This window comes from Babylonia areolata, chromosome 1, assembly GCF_041734735.1.
Source record: "Babylonia areolata isolate BAREFJ2019XMU chromosome 1, ASM4173473v1, whole genome shotgun sequence".
Lineage (NCBI taxonomy): Eukaryota > Metazoa > Mollusca > Gastropoda > Neogastropoda > Buccinidae > Babylonia > Babylonia areolata.
This window is the reverse complement of record NC_134876.1, coordinates 58,883,218-58,893,217: the sequence shown is the minus strand read 5'-3', so window position 1 is coordinate 58,893,217 and position 10,000 is coordinate 58,883,218. Positions and strand designations below refer to the sequence as shown.

The 10,000-nt window shown below is 42.0% G+C and overlaps 1 protein-coding gene across 5 annotated transcripts in view; it reads right to left on the bottom strand.

Annotated features, from left to right (window-relative positions):
• LOC143284639 (uncharacterized) overlaps positions 1-10,000 on the bottom strand; it is an 86,758-nt gene that overhangs the window by 58,776 nt on the left and 17,982 nt on the right. For all 5 annotated transcript variants that reach the window (XM_076591526.1, XM_076591534.1, XM_076591544.1 and 2 more), the window contains one exon: positions 1-335. This exon is cut by the window's left edge and continues 871 nt beyond it. The gene's annotated coding sequence lies outside the window, so the exon portion shown is untranslated. The remainder of the gene's footprint in view (positions 336-10,000) is intronic.

The window sequence follows — 10,000 nt, the reverse complement described above, 5'->3', positions numbered from 1 at the left end:
TCTCTCTTTTTTTTTTCGCTTTTAAAAATGTAATGCACGCGAGTTTTGATCGTTCACATGAGCAGTTGCGTCATCAAACACTTCTGTAGCACAGGAAAAAAAATTAACTAACAAACTTGCAGCCCAGGTTGTTCATCACCACAATTATTTCTTCGAGGTAGACCTGTTGCCGTGCAGGGAATGGTGTCACTGATGCCGCTGTAGATCAGAGAAGGTGGAATGGACCACGGTCATTGGCTGCAACGTCAAAGTTCCGGCACCAGTTCGTTGCAGCATGCAGTGCGGAAATATTCCAGGGACTTGTGTCTGTTGCGAAGTGGCTGGGTCGGTGATTTCTGTTTAGAAAAGACATGGTAATTTTTGTATATATACATATATATATCCTCTCCCCCCTCACCCCGAGTATAACAGAAAAGCGCTGTGTGATTTTTACCCCATCCAGTCTCAACCCTAAATAAGATCTACACTTACGCAATACCAAATGATAAAGGCATAAGCATAATGGTATATACATATACATATAAAGAGAAACAGATATAGATACAGATACAGATACATGAAATGGAAAGAATTATACGCACATCAGAATATAAGAATATTGTCGTTGGGTTTGAAAGGAACGAGAGAAAGAGTGTGAGAGCAAAGGTAAAGAAAAAAAATATTATCAAGTCTGTCAATGACGATGAGGCATGAGTTTGATATAACATATATATTTCAACTTCTTTCTATGACAAAGATAAATGAATAAATGAATTAGTAAAAAAAAAACCCCAACCCAAACCCCCCCAAAAAAACAAGTGATAGATAATCCATAACTTATTTTAGATTTTAGAAACAAATAATGAATGAATAAAAAATATGAACATATTAAACAAAATCAACAATTAATAAGTACATAAGTCAGTAACAGATAGACAAATAAGCAAACAGATAAGTCACAATCTAATTGCGACAGATGAATATGGATAAATAAGTATGAATATGCATTAATAAGTATGCAGATAAAGAAAGTAAATGAAAAGATGATAGATACGTAAGTATAAAAGTAGGTAAGTACGAAAGTAAGTAAGTAAGTAAACAGATAAGCTGACTTGGCACAAACAAATGAACGAACAAACAAACAAACAGATAGATAGACAGAGACATTGATAGGTAGAGATATAGATAGACAGATATATACACAGAGAAATACATAGATACATACATACATACATATATATGCAAATATATAGGTACATAGAGAAAGTCAGACAGACAGACAAGCAGATAGATAGATAGATAGACAGGTAATCGACATGCTAACCAACTCTTACGCCCCAGTGTAACAAGAACAATAGAAGGAAGTGAGCGGAGGGAAAGGACACAAACGCTCAAGTTTATTTTTGCACTACGTTTCCTTTTTTTTCCTACAAGAATTTGTCCATTGAGCGCTATGTTTTATCTTTTTGTTTGTGTCTATTTTCTTCTTCTTCTTCTTCTTTTTTAAACTGTGTCTATTGAACGCTGTTTTATCCTTGATGAGCGCAATAGCGAATCTCAGTAACGGCGCCTGGTGGGTAATGGGTGGAGATTTTTCCGATCTCCCAGGTCAACATATGTGCAGACTTGCTAGTGCCTGAACCCCCTTCGTGTGTATACGCACGCAGAAGATCAAACACGCGCGTTAAAGATCCTGTAATCCATGTCAGCGTTCGGTGGGTTATGGAAACAAGAACATATCCAGCATGCACACCCCCGAAAACGAAGTATGGGTGCTTACATGGCGGGGTAATAAAAAAAACCCTCAAAAAACAAACAAAACAACAACAACAACTGTTTTACACGTAAAATGTTAAATGTTACATGTTTGTCTGAGTGCGTATGTGTGCGTGCCTGAAATCTGATTGAATGACACACGAAACGAATGATGACCGCCCAAATAGCAACAGTCAGTCGGCTCTACCCAGGTAGGCAGTGTGTAAATGACACCGAGTTTGTAAAGCGCTCAGAGCTTGGTCTCCGACCGAGGATAGGCGCTGTATAAGTATCCATATCAATCAATCAGTCAATCAATCAATCAATCAATCAATCCTTTTGTTTGTGTCTTTTCCCCCCTTTTTTTAGCGACTTTTCTATTGCGCGCTGTGTTTTGTCTCCATTATAGACCTGAAAACGTTTGAACCAAGGACTTTAAAAGGGGACGCCCGCGGTCATCCTGTGTTGGAGGAATCGAACACCGATCAGTTGAAAGGTGAACAAACCCATCAACCACTTGAGCACTCAGCCTAACCACTTCCGTTCATAGTGTGTGTGTGTGTGTGTGTGTGTGTGTGTGTGTGTGTGTGTGTGTGTGTGTGTGTGCTTTACGCGCAAAATATGGTCAATTTTCAGTTTAAATACACAGTCCTTTCCATATCTTCTATCTGTATCCCACCATCCACTACAGTTCAGTGACATCACATCAGCACCATCCATCCTAAGTCCCCTGTATACAACCACAAAAATACAAATGAAAAATAAAAAATAACTAGGGGCTCAAATGATGCTGGACCAGACGTGCTATTTGTGTGTGTGTGCGCAAGCATGTGTGTGTGTGTGTGCGTGTGTGTGAGTGTGTGTGTGTGCGTGTGTGCGCGCGTGCGTGCGTGCGTGCGTGTGTGTTTGTGTGTGAAGTTTGTGTGTGTGTATGTGTGTGTGTGTGTGTGTGTGTGAGTGTGTGTGTGTGTGTCCGTGGAGACACAGAGACTTCCTATCGATTGGTGACCTGTTTTGGATTCATGCACACAACACCGCACTGTCATCAGTGAAGCCCAACAGCATTTCAAAGCTCCAGTTTCTGGATCTCCTTCCTCTTCGTGAAGAAAAAGAAGGAGAACGACAAAAACAACAATGACGAAGACGACGACATTACGTTAACAACTAGAAATAAAAGCATTATAAACAAACTAAAAGAAAACAATGTTTTCCACACCATGTTTTAATTATTATTTTTTTTATGTAATAGTGACATATTTGTTGCAACGGTGAATGACCGATGTTTGCCACGTTGATGGAAGGTGAATGATTCTTGGAGTCTGAACGTTCGTTTCTTTGTCTTGTTGCAGGCCAAGTTGTTTTCTGGTTGTATTTTTGGTTGTATATTTGTTTCTTTCTTTCTTGGTAGTACATCCATCCCTCTTTCCACGTCAGTCAGGAACTTCGGTGTTGTCCTTGACAATACACTGTCCATGCAAAAATTTATCAGTCAGACATGTCAGTCCTGCTACTGTCAACTGCGGCGCATCAGTGCCGTCCAGAAATATATGTCCACTGACGCAACATCTAGACTTGTCGTTTCTCTCATTCTCTCTCGCCTTGACTACTCTAACTCTCTATTGTCTGGTTTGCCTGCTTCATCCATTCAGTCCCTTCAGCGCATACAAAACTCTGCTGCCCGACTCGTCTTCACAAAGAAAAGATCTGAGCACATCACTCCTCTTTTGCAACATCTCCACTGGCTCCCTGTCTCACACTGAGTAAAGTAAAAGATCAGCACTCTATGTTATAAATGTATTCACAAAACTGCCCCTTCCTATCTCTGTGGCTGCCTTCACCTCTACACTCCATCTCGCTCACTACAATCGGCTTCGGATCCACTCTGTTTACGCATACCCAGATTCAAACACTCGACTGTTGGCCGCCGTTCTTTCTCTGTCTCTGGACCTTGCGATTGGAATGAACTTCCTCTTTCGCTTCGTCAAGTCTCCACTCTCAGCTCTTTCAAGTCTGGCCTTAAAACCCATCTCTTCCCAAAACAGCCTCCCTTGCCTGCCCTTCCTTGTCTTTAGTTTCTACAGTTTTAGAGTTATGCATGCGTGTGAATGACTGGTGCGAAAGCGCTCTGATTTGTCTCTGCACAAGATTCAGCGCTATATAAATACCATTATTATTATTATTATTATTAGTGTGTGTGTGTGTGTGTGTGTGTGTGTGTGTGTGTGTGTGTGTGTGTGTGTGTGTGTGTGTTATTGATCAAAACACAGACGATAATCAAATTATGGCTTATTTGGATTTCCGATCTATTGTTTGGATTTTTTTTTTCATTCATCGTCACCTTTTATTTACATATTATTTAGATATATTATTTACATTTACTTACACTCAATATGCTTCCCATACAGCATGGTGTACAAGATGACTCCCTCTATTCCGCCAAACTTTATTTATTTATTTCTTCATTTATTATTTATTTACTTATTTTTTCTTTTGTGTATTTGTGTCTGTATGCATTTATTCGTTCATCAATTTGTGTTTATTTTTTTTGTTCATCTTTGATCATTATTATCTTTTTAGTTCAGCTTTTCATTCATCTGAAAGTAGAAAAAAAGAGCACGCTCTTGAAAAAAAAGAGACAATGACAATGACAAATGTTTTATTGAGGGTAAAATGGATAAGCTGGAAGCTTCTTTACACCATGCCCTCACACACGCATACACACACATACACACATTGTAATAAATGAAATAAGTATGAATAATAAATGACATAGAAAAAACCAAATAGATAATAATAGTTGCATAAATGGATGAATCAAAGACTACAATTACGGAAACATGAAAATCATACAAAACATTACCACATGAAAATCTTCAAACACACACGTGTGTGCACACACATGCATCATATACATAATCTCGAACACACAAGTACACAGAGATACACACGCATACTTACACTCGCCGATTTTCCTTGCTTACACACTGTTGGAGAACAATTAATCAAAGAGACGTTTTGTGGTACATTTGATGTTCACAAAAAGAGAACTGTTCAGTCATGCCCAATGAGAAATAATAGGTTTTCCTTTTTTAGCTTTTACACATGTGTGTAGCGAATCAAACAAGCCGACAAAAAACAACAACAATGTCTGAATAGTTTGTTTGATCAGTATGTTAGCTGTTTGGTTGGGGCTTTTGTTTGTTTGTTAGTCTTTGTTTTTATTCCTTTGGTTTCTGTATCATGTCAACACTTTCATACGTAGGCCTATCCTTGATGCAAGAACACTGAAAAACAGTGTTTGTCTTTAACATTCATCCATTGAAAGAAAATAACCACGCTTTTAGTAAGTTAACCGACTCGCGATATGAGCGTTTCTTCGAAACCGGAGATCGATTGGTTCACTCTCTCTCACACAACCTCCGCTTCTGTCCAGTGGGCCATCGTGAAACGGACTCTCTTCACTGCCCGAATTTTCGATCGTGCGTTATGTTTCAAACATACCTGGTCTTGGCTCTCAAGGCCTGACCAGCTCGTTGGGTTTATGAGGTCAGGCATCTGGTCGTTTTGATTTTTTTTTTTTAAAGCCGATGAAGAAAAGAAGAAAGAGAAACACCCGTAGGTGCTGGGGAGGACCCAGAGAAGCAGAGAAGCACTGTCTCCACCCGCCCTTGGAGCAATCCTGCACCACCCTTGGAGGCCTGCGCCATGTTCACGATGGGTGCAGGCACGCACAGGACACTCCATTAAGAATTCAAGGGACATAACTGCTCCCGAACAGAGGCAAAAGAGACCACAGGATGCAACTCGCGACAGCCTTAAAAGAAGTATCCCCACGGGTGTACCAGCCAGTATTTCATGACTGCAGAGCCCACCGGCAAAAGACACCACCCTCCTGGTGTAGTGTGTATGGATCAGTCCGCAGGCTTTCACATCTCCTTGACGGGCGCAATAGCCGAGTGGTTATAGCGTTGGACTTTCAATCTGAGGGTCCCGGGTTCGAATCTTGGTAACGGCGCCTGGTGCGTAAAGGGTGGAGATTTTTCCGATCTCCCAGGTCAACATATGTGCAAACCTGCTTGTGCCTGAACCCCCTTCGAGGGTATACGCACGCAAAGATCAAATATGCACATTAAAGATCCTGCAATCCATGTCAGCGTTCGGGGGGTTATGGAAACAAGAGCATACCTAGCATGTACCCCCCACCCCCGAAAACGGAGTATGGCTGCCTACATGGCGGGGTTAAAAAAAAAAAGGTCATTGACGTAAAAGCCCACTCGTGTACATACAAGTGAACGTGGGAGTTGCAGCCGACGAACGAAGAAGAAGAAACCTCTTTGAAACCGACAGTAAAATTTCGATCGTACGAGCAAACAGTATAGATTTTAAAGTGTTAATATTAGTCGAACGTGTTTATGCTCAAGTTGTCTTGAAATGCGATCTGAATTGCCATGGTCTGGCTTGTATCGAAGGTGCGCACAGGTTGGCTAGCTAAGCGTGGATAGTGTTTTTGTTGCTTGAATTTTCAATCGTTTGCCTTCCATGTGTTTTTTCATTCTTTCAGATTTTACTGCGCTGTGTTCATTGCATTGTGTTGTGTTTTTCGCAGCTTTGCTGTATTGTCTTGTACTGTATTTTGTTGTGCTTTTTGTTGTTGTTGTTGTTGCATTGCAGTACTCTACACTGCACCGTAGGTACACTACATTGCGTTGTGTTGTGTTTTATTGTATCGTTTCGTGTCGTATCGTATCGTGTCGTATCGTATAGTAGTATCGCATCGCATCGTATCGTATCGCATCGCATCGCATCGCATCGCATCGATCGTATCGTATCGTATCGTATCGTATCGTATCGTACCGTACCGTACCGTACCGTCTCGTCTCGTCTCTTCTCGTATCAGACTGTTGTATTTGTCTTGTAACGTGTTGCTTCGTGTTTTATATGGCACTGCCCTATCGCACTGTCTCGCGATGCACTGTGATGTACAACCGGATCCTCCTACACTCGCTCCATCAGCCAGGTCACGTGTCTGTTTTCACGTGCTCCTTTCCCCACCCCACCCCATTAAAACCACACACTGTAGGACACAGTTACACCATACAGAACTTAGCAGTTAAAAACACGCCGTAAAGTACACAGTGGTTAAAAAAAGATTTAAGGTCTCATAATAGTCTGTCGGGTGGCATATGGTAACCGTTACCCCGCCGGGGAGTGGGGGAGGAGAGAGATTTTTCATAGTGATTTTCTTGTGTGTTTTTATGCCAGAAATCATAATTTACCCGTCTGCCTAGCTGAAATTACGGTATAAATGCAGGAGGATGGTAAATATCGGCCATTTTTCCTTCTTTCGACCCTACAAATAATGTCTGGGGGGATATGTAATTGAAACGGCACTATATCCATATATTTCATCACACAGTTAATTTCTTTATGTTTACGGAAAGAAATTAGAATGAGCTATTCCATGAATGACATTAAAATTGCATTAATGCCGTAATAGCTAGTCACATGATGAAATACTTCCAGTGTACTGAAAATGCTCAAAAGCCAGCAATATCGCTTCGCAGTTGCAAAGAAAGTCTCAGAAGAATGCGATATGTCTTGGTGCGTTTCTCTTAAATTGTTCTCTTGGTACTCTGGGAAAACTCAAGAGAGGAACAGGCTATAAAGACATCATCGTTCAGTTGGCCATCTGCACCAGGGGCTCCACCGAAGCCTTTGTGGCCGGGAAACACAACGACCATGCCATCCGAGAACACCTCAGTGTTGGAAGCTCTGGGGATACTTCATCTGTGACAGTTTCTCAAAGACTCACCACGTGCAAAGGCACTCTCCGAGGACGCAAATGGGCATCTAAAAGTCCCCCCAAATGGAGAAAAGCAAAAACAAAAGTATACCATTTATGTATGTAAAGTACAAGAAAGAGGTTCTTGTGGCAAGAAATGAAAGACTGCACAGTTTGGTAGTGCACATGAACAACTCAGTGATATTTTCTGTAATTCGAAAGGAATTATTAGAGTCTGTTTTGTAATGAGCTCTGAACTGTCTGCTGTTTGTGCTGGCCACGCCTTTTGCAACTGCCAAAGAATGGAGTTGATGGGGTTCTTTTTTTTTCTTTTTCTTTTTACAACATTGTCTGGATTCTTAAACTGCAACTGACGTTATGTGACACAGGTAATTATGGACAGGTAATAGTGGACATAAAAACTGACCAAAGTATGAAGCAGATATTGTGAAAAAGCCCCCTGATGATGTAAGTGGGGTGTATGGACGCAAAAATCTTTAATGACGATGTTTCGTTTCCCAAATAAAACGTTGTTGTAAACTGCGGCGACGCGATACTTGAAATTGTGGAGTTTGGGTCAGTAGTAGAACGCCTGTAACGCTCGGGTACATTTTAGGAGGTCATTCCTGATTGTAAAAGTCTGAGTGACATAATACGAAGCTCTACAAGCCTAATCTTAGACAAATAGGACACTCCACTTATAACAACATGCCATTTTTGTTGATGACACACTTTCGCGACAATACAAAAACAATTACTTTTTTTTTTTTTAAACCATACCCTAGTATATTCATACCGAAATTCATTTTTGGCAGACAGGTATGTTTGGATGGCAAATTGATCAAACTTTTGGGAAATCATAATGAAAAATCCCCGCATTCCCCCGCCGGGGAAAGGGGGGGGGGGGGGTTATGGTCACCCGAAGGTCCATAAGCCTTCCAAAGCTCAAGAGGCTGTGAATTCATATCCACTGTGTCCGGGCGGGGCGACTATACCCAACCCGGCGGGTGGCGGATAGGGGAACGGCCCCCAGATACGAGGGTTAGCTGCAATATAAGTCAGGCTTGCCTGGTCGAATAAGCAGTCCTGGACCAAATGGCGATGTTCCTACCAGGACGGGGCGGGGTAACAGGTGGCACTGTTACACCATATCAAATTCCCCATGTGTCCTATGACGGGTTCATCATGCGAGTAAGAGACGCATAAAAAAATCTAGCCTCGGGGAAGGAAAACCTCGGAGAAATAAACCAGGGTAGGGGATGCTCATAAACCTTGGTCGGCAAGTCGCCTACGAGAGGGAAACTGGGACAAGAAAACCAACACCGAAGACGGATGTACTGGGCCCCTGGCGCGTAACGGCAGTACAACGCATCTACGTCATGGATGGACAACCTCGTATCCACTGTGCATCGGTCCCGACATAGGAGGAAGAAGGCTGGGCCCAATCCTCACCTTCTGTCGTATTAACGGTCCCCCAACAACCGAAGTCAGGTAGTACCCATTGACACCTGTCTGGTGTGAGGTAATCCAGAGTAGAAATGTCTTCCCAAGGGACACAACACCATACTGAAACGGAGCGCGATCACTGGTGAACACTGGATCAGAAGAAGTCACACGCCTAACCAATTTTATGTGCACTTAGTATTGTTTGCTATATAGCCTTCAAGATTTAATTGGCAGGTCAACAAGGCGGGGGAGGGGGGGGGACAGGGGGGGAGATAGGGGGCACACACGGTAATGCTTGCTTCATAGGTCGAGCGAATCAATCGATGTGTTACATGTTCAATACAATCAATGCAAAGACCTGTACAGTGGCAGGTTTTCAATCAATACAGGGGTAGTATTGCCCCCACCCCACCCCCCACTCGCCCCCCCTTCCCCCCTCCAATATACACAATTAGCTGAACTCATTATGAAAGCTTACCGACTTCTATCGAACAGCTGAGCAGCTGTTGTGGTTGGGGACAACAAACAGAGCCAAAGAATGAGAAAAACTGCATAAAAAAAGAGCTGCGCCCTGTTGTGAGGTGTCATGTATCATGGGCGATGTAGTGTAGGATGGCGCTGTAGTGTAGCGACGCGCTCTCCCTGGGGAGAGCAGCCCGAATTTCACACGGAAAAATCTGTTGTGATGAAAAGAAATACAAATACAAATACTACTATTGCTACTACTACTAATACTACTACTGCTGCAGCTGCTGCTGCTGCTGCTTCTACCACTACTACTACTATCAATGATAATCATCATCGTCATCATCATCATCATCATCATACGCTGGACCAGACAAATAAAAGTCTTGTAACGGCAGTGAGACAGAAATTCAGAAACTCTATGTGAAAAACATACACAAAATATGAAAATGTCTCGTCTTGGGAGTTTAAAAAAATAATAATATAATGGTATTTATATAGCGCTGAATCTTGTGCATAGACAAATCAAAGCGCTCAGTTTCGCACCAGTTTTATTTATTCACAAACATGCGC